Consider the following 13,141-nt stretch of genomic DNA (forward strand, 5'->3'; position numbering starts at 1 on the left):
CAGAATTCTCACCTGTTCTACTGTGGCCTCCGTTGTGAACATTCCAAAGCTGAGAATTTTCTTTTTTTCTCCCTCATTTCTGCTGAGTCTTTACCTTCCTAATGCAGTGAACTCAGAGTGCCTAGCTGACTGGATGGGGAAAAAAATCCAGGGAGCAAAGAGAAATAATAAAAGAATATATCAGTTAATTTTTCATAGTGTTATCCAACTACATATTTTTAAAATTTTGGAATAATATTAGGAATCTTCTCTTTATAAAAAACTGAATTCTTGGGCTTCCCTGGTGGAGCAGTGGTTAAGAATATGCCTGCGAATGCAGGGGACATGGGTTCGAGCCCTGGTCTGGGAAGATCCCACGTGCCACGGAGTAACTAAGCCCGCGCGCCACAACTACTGAGCCTGCGCTCTAGAGCCCGTGTGCCACATCTACCGAGCCCACGTGCCACAACTACGGGAGCCTGCCTGCCTAGAGCCCATGCTCCGCAACAAGAGAAGCCACTGCAATGAGAAGCCCGTGCACCACAGCCAAGAGTAGCCCCCGCTCACTGCAACTAGAGAACGCCCGCTAGCAGCAACAAAGACCCAATGCAGCCCAAAATCAATTAATTAATTTTAAAATACTGAATTAGTTTCAAGGGTACAATGTACAAAAGCACAATAAAAGCCCCCCTTCATAACCCCCCAACCCCACTCTCAAGATGGAATAGATAGGCTGTGATACAATTTAGAGTCGTAGTCCTACTACTACTCCCACCACATCCGAGATCCTCTGAGCCAGGTGCAGCAGCTTCCTTTCACAATGCTAGGACCCGCCCACAAGACAGATGATAATCCCTTTGGACATTTCAAGGAGCGGCACCAAGGGAACAGTACCTGGGAAATGCCACTGACAGCTCAGAATATCCATGGCATTTCTAGAGCCTCGGCACTGCTCTCGCTCTGGGAATGAAGGTCCAAAAAGCACATCGGAGAATGTTCATAGTTGTAAACAAGCTCCACCTTTGAAACACAATCTACATAGAACCACATATACAAGCCTGCACAATGGATGAAGCCAAGGTCTCCTCCATGATTTCCCTTCTGACCACCTTATTGTCTCCTCAACCATAAAAGGTGAACTTGAAACTCAGGACCTTGCCTTGTCACCAGAAACATCCAAGCTTGGATCAGTCTTTCTAAGACCAGATACTTGCTCTCTGAACTATTAGAGACTTGTCACATACACAGAAGTAGAACAGGATTATTTCTATCTACCTGGGGACCTGGAGTCTTTCACATTGCTCCTGTTCAAACTCTCAGAACAGCAAAACTTTACCTACAAAGGGTTCAAGCTATGACACTCCCAATTTCCACACACCTCCTCATCTCTTGTGAGTCACATGCAGCCAATTCCAGGAATTGGAAACATGGTTGTGAGGAGGAAACTGACTTTGGGGCTCCCCTTGGATATGGTCTTCCAGACTTACCCAAAGGCCATTAAGAGGAAGGTTTACCCCACCTCGGGGAAACCCGAGGCAGTACGTGCAGTACTTGCTGGCCATGGCTTCTGAGCTACATCCAAGAAGAATTTCATCCTGTACCTCGATCTGCTGAAGCCATTTCTGACTGTCCGAGAGCCAGCATGTACCGCTCCTCAACTGCCTCCATTGTGGACCATCAGTAGGGCTGGCAGATTTAGTAAATAAAAATACAGGATACCCAGTTAAACTTGAACTTCACATGAATAATAAGTCATTATTTTTACTATAAGTAGATCCTATGTACTATTTGGGGCCTACTTATCTTCAAAATGTACTCGTTGTTTTTCTGACATTCATATTTAACTAAACAGCCTATATTTTATCTGTCAACCCTACTCAGCAGAAATGATGGAGGCTTATAGAGATCCAGGAGACGCCTCAGCGCCTCCTCAGCTTTTATTTCTACGTCCTGGACAGCGAGCACGAACCTTCCACTCCCAGTCATTGGCTAGAATGGAGGATATTCTCTGTTTTAGAGCTTTTTCTACTTGTCATTGTTATTATCTTCCTTATTTTAAAGAGAGGTTTATTTTTTTCCAAACTTAATAGCTCATCCAAAAGTATTTCAAAGTTCATTAGACAAGGGAAAAACAACATGGTTCTGAAAAGTGAAGGAAACCGCCTGGTGTTTAGTAAAGAAGTAGTAGGGAGATTGAAAAAGCCAAACTTAATAAGCAAATCTCTCCAAGGGTATTTTCAGAGCTTGATACCCTCCCACACCCTGAAAATATTATTACATCAAGAATGTAGAACTGCTAACCAAATGTAAGGCTCCCATATGATTCTATCAAACTCAGGATGCTTCTTTACTAAGCAGTGAGCACACTTGCTGCCCCAGGGACCTTGGCAGTTGCAACATAGGGCTCTTCCCTTTGGGATGGAAACAGCAAGTTTTCCTGTGGTCTACACGCTGGCCCCAAAAATACTACACTCCCAATACTTGTCAACTTTAAGTCTTTTTCTACATAGCTCCATTTTCCTGTTACTATCTGGACTACATCCTAGACTTGACATTACATAAATTGCATTCAAGAAGCTAGTTTTAAAAGTTGGTAGGAAACCTTCAATCTATAGCTTGCAGTCCCTGGCTTACTTTCATCCAGGTGCATAAGGGTTTTCAAAAGTAGTCAGGTTAGTTACCCCGTATCACAGCCCCACGCTTGTGTCACAGATATAAAAATGGAACATGATATTTAAGGTTTTAGTTGCCAAATCATCAAGCCTCCCAGACAGAGGCAATAGAGCAAAATGATTACAGAGGCATGGATTTTGATTTGCTCCAGTGTCTTGGGCAAGTCACTTGGCCTCTGTATTTATTTGTACTTATCTGCACTTATCTGTCACTTGGGGGTTATAATTGTACCTGGTCCATGGGTACGTTGTACAAAAGATCTGTAAAGTAGTTACAAGAAACCGACACAGAGTAAGCACTCCACAGACATTGGCTATTACCTATTGGAAATATTTCTCCATGAAACAGATTACTTTATCAGTGGATGACTTGGTGGGAGACAGTGAATCACAGAATCACAGCATGTTGAAAGTGACCTAGTTCACACTCTTAGGTGAGAAAAAGAAAAGTGTGCATGTGTAGAAAATGTCTGAAACTTTACCTAACAAAGAGTTCATCATGTTAACTTTGAGGATTAGAATAAATCAGGAAAGGAGGAAAGAAAAACTTGAGTGTACTTCAATTTCTATATCACTTGTGTGTCTACACTGAGACTCTGAATACACTGGAAGTGCAATTTTGTTTAATGTGGCGGGATAAAGGTTTTCAAGTTTTCCTGATCCATCCGTATTATTATCTCAGAATTGCTGGCATTTCTTGCCATCTTCGGATCTACAGCCATTTGAGTCAGTGGGCCATTCTGGACGGAGGAGATAATAGAGCAGAAGTGAAGTGAGAGAAAAGGAGAGAAAAGATTTTCTCTTTTCTCTTCAAAGAGGAAAGGTCTTTGGAATGGGAACAACTCACAAGCAAACTTTGGGGAAAGGATGTGATGGAAAATGAGACAAACATCCTACCCCTGTGATGAGAAGGATTCCCTGGGCTGGATGGAGGGAGGTCACAGGTGGCTGGACGAGGAAACCAACTAGGGAGAAACACACACAAGTGCACAGCAAACACCCTGAGGCCACTCAGCCTGACTCCATGCAAACATGTGTCCAGCAGCCAGCCCTTCACCTGTGGCTCCCCAGCAAGACAGGTACCTCGGGGGTGCCAACTCATTCTGAGTCCATTAGGCCTGGCCATTCATAAACCGCTGTCTAACGTGTGAGGAATAAACTCTAAATGTTTATGAGGAAATTGGCGAAGGAGATTGAAAGGTTACTTAAACGGAAAAAAAAAGAAGTTCAGGAAGGCAGGATGGTAGAGAGACAAGAAAAAGACCTTAAAAGATAGAAAGGATTTGCCAAAGGAGAGAAGGAAAAAGAAATGATTCCGAATGGGTTAACCTGCAGCTAGGAAGTTAAGGAAGATTATTGATGTGTGAAGACTATGGAATAAAGTGAATAAAATTTCTCAGAAGTTGCTGAGAATATGGTAAGAAGCATGATTATCACATTATGAATTGGCTGCAATGGCATTCTAGGGGGACACTAGGAAGGGGAAGCAAATGTTCATGAGATGACAGTAGCAGGTGGAAAGTGGTTTCAGGGGAAGATCAGTCTTGCAGAGGGTGTATCAGAGGAGGGCAAGTGTGAGCAAGCAAGGAAATACTAAGTGTATACGGTTTCTTCACTGAGTGCACCCAGCCCCGTGGTCAGCCTTGAGAACAAGCAGGACTTCAGGTACTGGAGCTACATTTCATTCATCAAGACTTGAGAAGACACCCTTAACTCAGGTCTTCTCTTCAAACTCCATCTTTCCTTCTTGACCTTCATTTGGCCTCTTCCCTTACCCGCAAGCTGTGGACTGAGGCCACAGAGCAAGATGGGTCACTAGTGTCCTCCATCCCCGAGCGACTGTGGTTCACATCAGTGGAGCACCAAAGGCAGTAACCAAGTCACAGACACAAGAGTGTATGAAGAAGAAGAGATTCTGATAAGGCTTTCTGTGACAGTGTGGGCCAAGTCGGCTCTATATGGCTGGTATCACCTGAATTAGGAGCAGCCTTAGGGGAGAAGTTCTCAGAAGGCAGAGCCTGGCTCTCTAGAGGCTCTGCGTGCTCACAGCCCACTCCAAGACCTCAGTCACAGCTTCGGCCCCCAATATCTCTCCCTCTACCTACTCACAGTTTTTGAAGTCTTCTTTCCTCCACATTTCTCTTGAGAGGTGGAGCAGGAAGATGAGCTTCAGGCCAGCTCAGACTCCCCTGGGATCCCAGCAGGATGCCTATCATTAACCTCCCACCTTCTAGGAAGCTCCTGAGATCTCCACATTTGGGGGAGTTTTCATTTCCGCTGTGCTTCAAATGGCTGGCTGGAGATGGCCTGTTGGAAGGTGGCTAAAAGCAAGTAGCAATCCTTCGGGCAGCCTGGCCCTTCTCGACTGTCAGACATCTTCAGGGATATTCTAGGAAACGTTGTTTGTTCTAGAGAAGGGAGGGAAACAATCCAATTGTCCAATAATGCTTGAATGGAAAATAAATGATGCTATACGCATGTGATGAAATAATAGCAAACGGTCAAAAATCAAAGACCTAGATCTATATGGATTCACGTGGATAAATCTTGAAAACGTAATATTGATTGAAAGAAAAGAAGATCAAGTACGTTAGATTGTGATAACAGGTATGTAAGTATTGAAATATTTAAATCAATTCAACATATTGCTTCTATATACATAGATGCAAGAAAATAAACTTTATCCAAAGAACACATTATTTACATTTAATATGCTCATTTATCTAGGAAACCCAAAAGAACCCACAGATAAACTAGCAGGAACTAATAAGACGGTTCAACAAGGCACACACATACAAGATCAATAAATTTTAAAAATCAATCAGGCTCCTCTACACTGGCGATAACAAATTAGAAACTGTAAAAGAAAATAAGAAAAAAATAAGATCTAAAAATAGTCACAAGAGCTATATAAATTATTTAGAGCTAAGCATACGTAGAAGGAAACAGAACTAATAAACTGAGTACGACCAGTTAAACTCCGCCCAACCCAAGGTTAGGAAAAGACTGTTGTTACTTTATGAGAACAGACCCTCTTCTTAAGGAGCAGATCAATAAGTGAGAGTGAATCAAAGAAACACAGCATTTGAAAAGTCAGCTAGTCCAAGCCTCTTGACTGCACATACAGAAGCTGAAGCCCAGATAGGTTGAGTTACTTGGTAAAGGGCCCAATGTCCTGACTCAAGGACTAACATTTTTCACTCATTCGTAAGACACAATCAAATTCAGTACCTTGGAAAGAGATGGGAAAAAAATGAAGAAATCAATTATATAGTTCCTCATCTTTAAGTACAGAAATAGCCGTGACAAAATTACATGTATTGAGGGAAAATTGAAGTGCAGAGTTGAAAATGTCAATAATCCACAGGGAAACTGGAGACCATTTAAAATATTCATATTAAATCTCTCTAGAAAAGACATTAAAAGATCTCCAGGGCCTCCCTGGTGGCGCAGTGGTTAAGGGTCCGCCTGCCGATGCAGGGGATACGGGTTCGTGCCCCGGTCTGGGAGGATCCCATATGCCGCGGAGCGGCTGGGCCCGTGAGCCATGGCCGCTGGGCTTGCGCATCCGGAGCCTGTGCTCCGCAAAGGGAGAGGCCACAACAGTGAGAGGCCCGCATACTTCAAAAAGAAAAAAAAAAAAAAAAAAGATCTCCAGAAGAAGTAAAGCTGTCACTGTTTGCTGATGACATGATACTCTACATAGAGAATCCTAAAGATGCTACCAGAAAACTACTAGAGCTAATCAATGAATTTGGTAAAGTAGCAGGATACAAAATTAATGCACAGAAATCTCTGGCATTTCTGTAGACTAATGATGAAAAATCTGAAAATGAAATCAAGAAAACACTCTCATTTACCATTGCAACAAAAAGAATAAACTCTCTAGGAATAAACCTACCTAAGGAGACAAAAGACCTCTATGTAGAGAATTATATGGCACTGATGAAAGAAATGAAAGATGATACAAATAGATGGAGAGATATACCATGCTCCTGGATTGGAAGAATCAATCTTGTGAAAATGACTCTACTACCCAAAGCAATCTACAGATTCAATGCAATCCCTATCAAACTACCACTGGCATTTTTCACAGAACTAGAACAAAAAATTTCAAAATTTGTTTGGAGAAACAAAAGACCCCGAATAGCCAAAGCAATCTTGAGAACGAAAAACGGAGCTGGAGGAATCACGCTCCCTGACTTCAGACTATACTACAAAGCTACAGTAATCAAGACAGTGTGGTACGGGCACAAAAACAGAAAGATAGATCAATGGAACAGGATAGAAAGCCCAGAGATAAACCCACGCACATATGGTCAACTTATCTTTGACAAAGGAGGCAGGAATGTACAGTGGAGAAAGGACAGCCTCTTCAATAAGTGGTGCTGGGAAAACTGGACAGGGACATGTAAAAGTATGAGATTAGATCATTCCCTAACAGCATACACAAAAATAAGCTCAAAATGGATTAAAGACCTAAATGTAAGGCCAGAAACTATCAAACTCTTAGAGGAAAACATAGGCAGAACACTCTATGACATAAATCACAGCAAGATCCTTTTGGACCCACCTCCTAGAGAAATGGAAATAAAAACAAAGATAAACAAATGGGACCTAATGAAATTGCAAAGCTTTTGCACAGCAAAGGAAACTATAAACAAGACCAAAGGACAACCCTCAGAATGGGAGAAAATATTTGCAAATGAAGCAACTGACAAAGGATTAATCTCCAAAATTTATAAACAGCTCATGCAGCTCAATAGCTAAAAAACAAAAAACCCAATCCAAAAATGGGCACAAGACTTAAATAGGCATTTCTCCAAAGAAGATATACAGACTGCCAACAAACACATGAAAGAATGCTCAACATCATTAATCATGAGAGAAATGCAAATCAAAACTACAATGAGATATCATCTCACACCAGTCACAATGGCCATCATCAAGAAATCTAGAAACAATAAATACTGGAGAGGGTGTGGAGAAAAGGGAACACTCTTGCACTGCTGGTGGGAATGTGAATTGGTACAGCCACTATGGAGAACAGTATGGAGGTTCCTTAAAAAACTAAAAATAGAACTACCACATGATCCAGCAATCCCACTACTAGGCATATACCCTGAGAAAACCATAATTCAAAAAGAGACATGTACCAAAATGTTCATTGCAGCTCTATTCACAATAGCCCGGAGCTGGAAACAACCTAAGTGTCCATCATCGGATGAATGGATAAAGAAGATGTGGCACATATATACAATGGAATATTGCTCAGCCATAAAAAGAAACAAAACTGAGCTATTTGTAATGAGGTGGATAGACCTAGAGTCTCTCATACAGAGTGAAGTAAGTCAGAAAAAGAAAGACAAATACTGTATGCTAACACATATATATGGAATATAAGAAAAAATAATGTCATGTAGAACCTAGGGGTAAAACGGGAATAAAGACACAGACATACTTGAGAATGGACTTGAGGATGTGGGGACGGGGAAGGGTAAGCTGTGACAAAGCGAAAGAGAGGCATGGACATATATACACTACCAAACATAATGTAGATAGATAGTGGGAAGCAGCCGCAGAGCACAGGGAGAACAGCTCGGTGCTTTGTGACCACCTGGAGGGGTGGGATGGGGAGGGTGGGAGGGAGGGAGATGCATGAGGGAGGGGATGTGGGAACAGATGTATATGTATGACTGATTCACTTTGTTATAAAGCAGAAACTACTAAAATAAATAAATAAATAAATAAATAAATAAATAATAAATAAATAAAATAACATATTCATATTAAATCTCTCTAGAAAAGACATTAAAAGATCTCCAGAAGAAGTAAAGCTGTCACTGTTTGCTGATGACATGATACTCTACATAGAGAATCCTAAAGATGCTACCTGAAAACTACTAGAGTTAATCAATGAATTTGGTAAAGTAGCAGGATACAAAATTAATGCACAGAAATCTCTGGCATTCCTGTACACTAATGATGAAAAATCTGAAAATGAAATCAAGAAAACACTCCCATTTACCATTGCAACAAAAAGAATAAACTATCTAGGAATAAACCTACCTGAGGAGACAAAAGACCTGTATGCAGAGAATTATAAGACACTGATGAAAGAAATTAAAGATGATACAAATAGATGGAGAGATATACCATGCTCCTGGATTGGAAGAATCAATCTTGTGAAAATGACTCTACTACCCAAAGCAATCTACAGATTCAATGCAATCCCTATCAAACTACCACTGGCATTTTTCACAGAACTAGAACAAAAAATTTCAAAATTTGTTTGGAGAAACAAAAGACCCCGAATAGCCAAAGCAATCTTGAGAACGAAAAACGGAGCTGGAGGAATCACGCTCCCTGACTTCAGACTATACTACAAAGCTACAGTAATCAAGACAGTGTGGTACGGGCACAAAAACAGAAAGATAGATCAATGGAACAGGATAGAAAGCCCAGAGATAAACCCACGCACATATGGTCAACTTATCTTTGACAAAGGAGGCAGGAATGTACAGTGGAGAAAGGACAGCCTCTTCAATAAGTGGTGCTGGGAAAACTGGACAGGGACATGTAAAAGTATGAGATTAGATCATTCCCTAACACCATACACAAAAATAAGCTCAAAATGGATTAAAGACCTAAATGTAAGGCCAGAAACTATCAAACTCTTAGAGGAAAACATAGGCAGAACACTCTATGACATAAATCACGGCAAGATCCTTTTGGACCCACCTCCTAGAGAAATGGAAATAAAAACAAAGATAAACAAATGGGACCTAATGAAACTTCAAAGCTTTTGCACAGCAAAGCAAACCATAAACAAGACCAAAAGACAACCCTCAGAATGGGAGAAAATATTTGCAAATGAAGCAACTGACAAAGGATTAATCTCCAAAATTTATAAACAGCTCATGCAGCTCAATAGCAAAAAAAACAAAGAAGCCAATCCAAAATTGGGCAGAAGACTTAAATAGGCATTTCTCCAAAGAAGATATACAGACTGCCAACAAACACATGATAGAATGCTCAACATCATTAATCATGAGAGAAATGCAAATCAAAACCACAATGAGATATCATCTCACACCAGTCAGAATGGCCATCATCAAGAAATCTAGAAACAATAAATGCTGGAGAGGGTGTGGAGAAAAGGGAACACTCTTGCACTGCTGGTGGGAATGTGAATTGGTACAGCCACTATGGAGAACAGTATGGAGGTTCCTTAAAAAACTATAAATAGAACTACCATGTGACCCAGCAATCCCACTACTAGGCTTATACCCTGAGAAAACTATAATTCAAAAAGAGACATGTACCAAAATGTTCATTGCAGCTCTATTCATAATAGCCCGGAGCTGGAAACAACCTAAGTGTCCATCATCGGATGAAGGGATAAAGAAGATGTGGCACATATATACAATGGAATATTGCTCAGCCATAAAAAGAAGCGAAACTGAGCTATTTGTAATGAGGTGGATAGACCTAGAGTCTGTCATACAGAGTGAAGTAAGTCAGAAAGAGAAAGACAAATACCGTATGCTAACACATATACACGGAATTAAAAAAAAATGTCATGAAGAACCTAGGGGTAAAACGGGAATAAAGACACAGACCTACTTGAGAATGGACTTGAGGATATGGGGACGGGGAAGGGTAAGCTGTGACAAAGCGAAAGAGAGGCATGGACATATATACACTACCAAACGTAACGTAGATAGATAGTGGGAAGCAGCCGCAGAGCACAGGGAGATCAGCTCGGTGCTTTGTGACCACCTGGAGGGGTGGGATGGGGAGGGTGGGAGAGAGGGAGATGCATGAGGGAAGGGATGTGGGAACAGATGTATATGTATGACTGATTCACTTTGTTATAAAGCAGAAACTACTAAAATAAATAAATAAAAATAAATAAATAAATAAATAAAATAACATATTCATATTAAATCTCTCTAGAAAAGACATTAAAAGATCTCCAGAAGAAGTAAAGCTGTCACTGTTTGCTGGTGACATGATACTATACATAGAGAATCCTAAAGATGCTACCAGAAAACTACTAGAGCTAATCAATGAATTTGGTAAAGTAGCAGGATACAAAATTAATGCACAGAAATCTCTGGCATTCCTGTACAGTAATGATGAAATATGTGAAAATGAAATCAAGAAAACACTCCCATTTACCATTGCAACAAAAAGAATAAAATATCTAGGAATAAACCTACCTGAGGAGACAAAAGACCTGTATGCAGAGAATTATAAGACACTGATGAAAGAAATTAAAGATGATACAAATAGATGGAGAGATATACCATGCTCCTGGATTGGAAGAATCAATCTTGTGAAAATGACTCTACTACCCAAAGCAATCTACAGATTCAATGCAATCCCTATCAAACTACCACTGGCATTTTTCACAGAACTAGAACAAAAAATTTCAAAATTTGTTTGGAGAAACAAAAGACCCCGAATAGCCAAAGCAATCTTGAGAACGGAAAACGGAGCTGGAGGAATCAGGCTCCCTGACTTCAGACTATACTACAAAGCTACAGTAATCAAGCCAGTGTGGTATGGGCACAAAAACAGAAAGATAGATCAATGGAACAGGATAGAAAGCCCAGAGATAAACCCACGCACATATGGTCAACTTATCTTTGATAAAGGAGGCAGGAATGTACAGTGGAGAAAGGACAGCCTCTTCAATAAGTGGTGCTGGGAAAACTGGACAGGGACATGTAAAAGTATGAGATTAGATCATTCCCTAACAGCATACACAAAAATAAGCTCAAAATGGATTAAAGGCCTAAATGTAAGGCCAGAAACTATCAAACTCTTAGAGGAAAACATAGGCAGAACACTCTATGACATAAATCACAGCAAGATCCTTTTGGACCCACCTCCTAGAGAAATGGAAATAAAAACAAAGATAAACAAATGGGACCCAATGAAACTTCAAAGCTTTTGCACAGCAAAGCAAACCATAAACAAGACCAAAAGACAACCCTCAGAATGGGAGAAAATATTTGCAAATGAAGCAACTGACAAAGGATTAATCTCCAAAATTTATAAACAGCTCATGCAGCTCAACAGCAAAAAAACAAAAAACCCAATCCAAAAATGGGCACAAGACTTAAATAGGCATTTCTCCAAAGAAGATATACAGACTGCCAACAAACACATGAAAGAATGCTCAACATCATTAATCATGAGAGAAATGCAAATCAAAACTACAATGAGATATCATCTCACACCAGTCACAATGGCCATCATCAAGAAATCTAGAAACAATAAATACTGGAGAGGGTGTGGAGAAAAGGGAACACTCTTGCACTGCTGGTGGGAATGTGAATTGGTACAGCCACTATGGAGAACAGTATGGAGGTTCCTTAAAACACTAAAAATAGAACTACCATGTGACCCAGCAATCCCACTACTAGGCATATACCCTGAGAAAACCATAATTCAAAAAGAGACATGTACCAAAATGTTCATTGCAGCTCTATTCACAATAGCCCGGAGCTGGAAACAACCTAAGTGTCCATCATCGGATGAATGGATAAAGAAGATGTGGCACATATATACAATGGAATATTGCTCAGCCATAAAAAGAAGCGAAACTGAGCTATTTGTAATGAGGTGGATAGACCTAGAGTCTGTCATACAGAGTGAAGTAAGTCAGAAAGAGAAAGACAAATACCGTATGCTAACACATATATATGGAATTTAAAACAAAATGTCATGAAGAACCTAGGGGTAAAACGGGAATAAAGACACAGACCTACTTGAGAATGGACTTGAGGATATGGGGAGGGGGAAGGGTAAGCTGTGACAAAACGAAAGAGAGGCATGGACATATATACACTACCAAACATAAGGTAGATAGTGGGAAGCAGCTGCAGAGCACAGGGAGATCAGCTCGGTGCTTTGTGACCGCCTGGAGGGGTGGGATGGGGAGGGTGGCAGGGAGGGAGATGCATGAGGGAAGGGATGTGGGAACAGATGTATATGTATGACTGATTCACTTTGTTATAAAGCAGAAACCAAAAAAAAAAAGTTCTCCAATGAAAATGTTAATTTTATAATAGACATGGTATGATACAATTTATAATAGATATGGTATGAACCTTTCCCTTTCACGGGAAAGGTTCGGCTGGGTAAAAGGAATTGTTCTTGAAAATGGGGCCTGTGCTATTGCAGACACTGTGCTCAACCTAGGTCCACCGAATGCTCTGATGTCATCACTGAGGTCACAGAATTCCGCTGTGCTCCTGGCAACCTTGCAAACATAACAGCCCTGGTGAGCACTAGGCAGTCCTGCTGGTTCACTAAGTGGTACAAGTTTTTCAGCCATTTAGGAGACTTGACTATTTTTATTTGTATTGAATCATTTCAACGGATTGCCCAAGAGCCAACAAGGGCCAACCTGTAGGGAAGAGGAGGAGTTGGACATCTCTTGAGGCAACTTCTAAGGGAGACTTCTAGTTGGTACG

The sequence above is a fragment of the Mesoplodon densirostris genome, chromosome 19 (assembly GCF_025265405.1).
Source record: "Mesoplodon densirostris isolate mMesDen1 chromosome 19, mMesDen1 primary haplotype, whole genome shotgun sequence".
In the NCBI taxonomy this organism is placed as follows: Eukaryota; Metazoa; Chordata; class Mammalia; order Artiodactyla; family Ziphiidae; genus Mesoplodon; species Mesoplodon densirostris.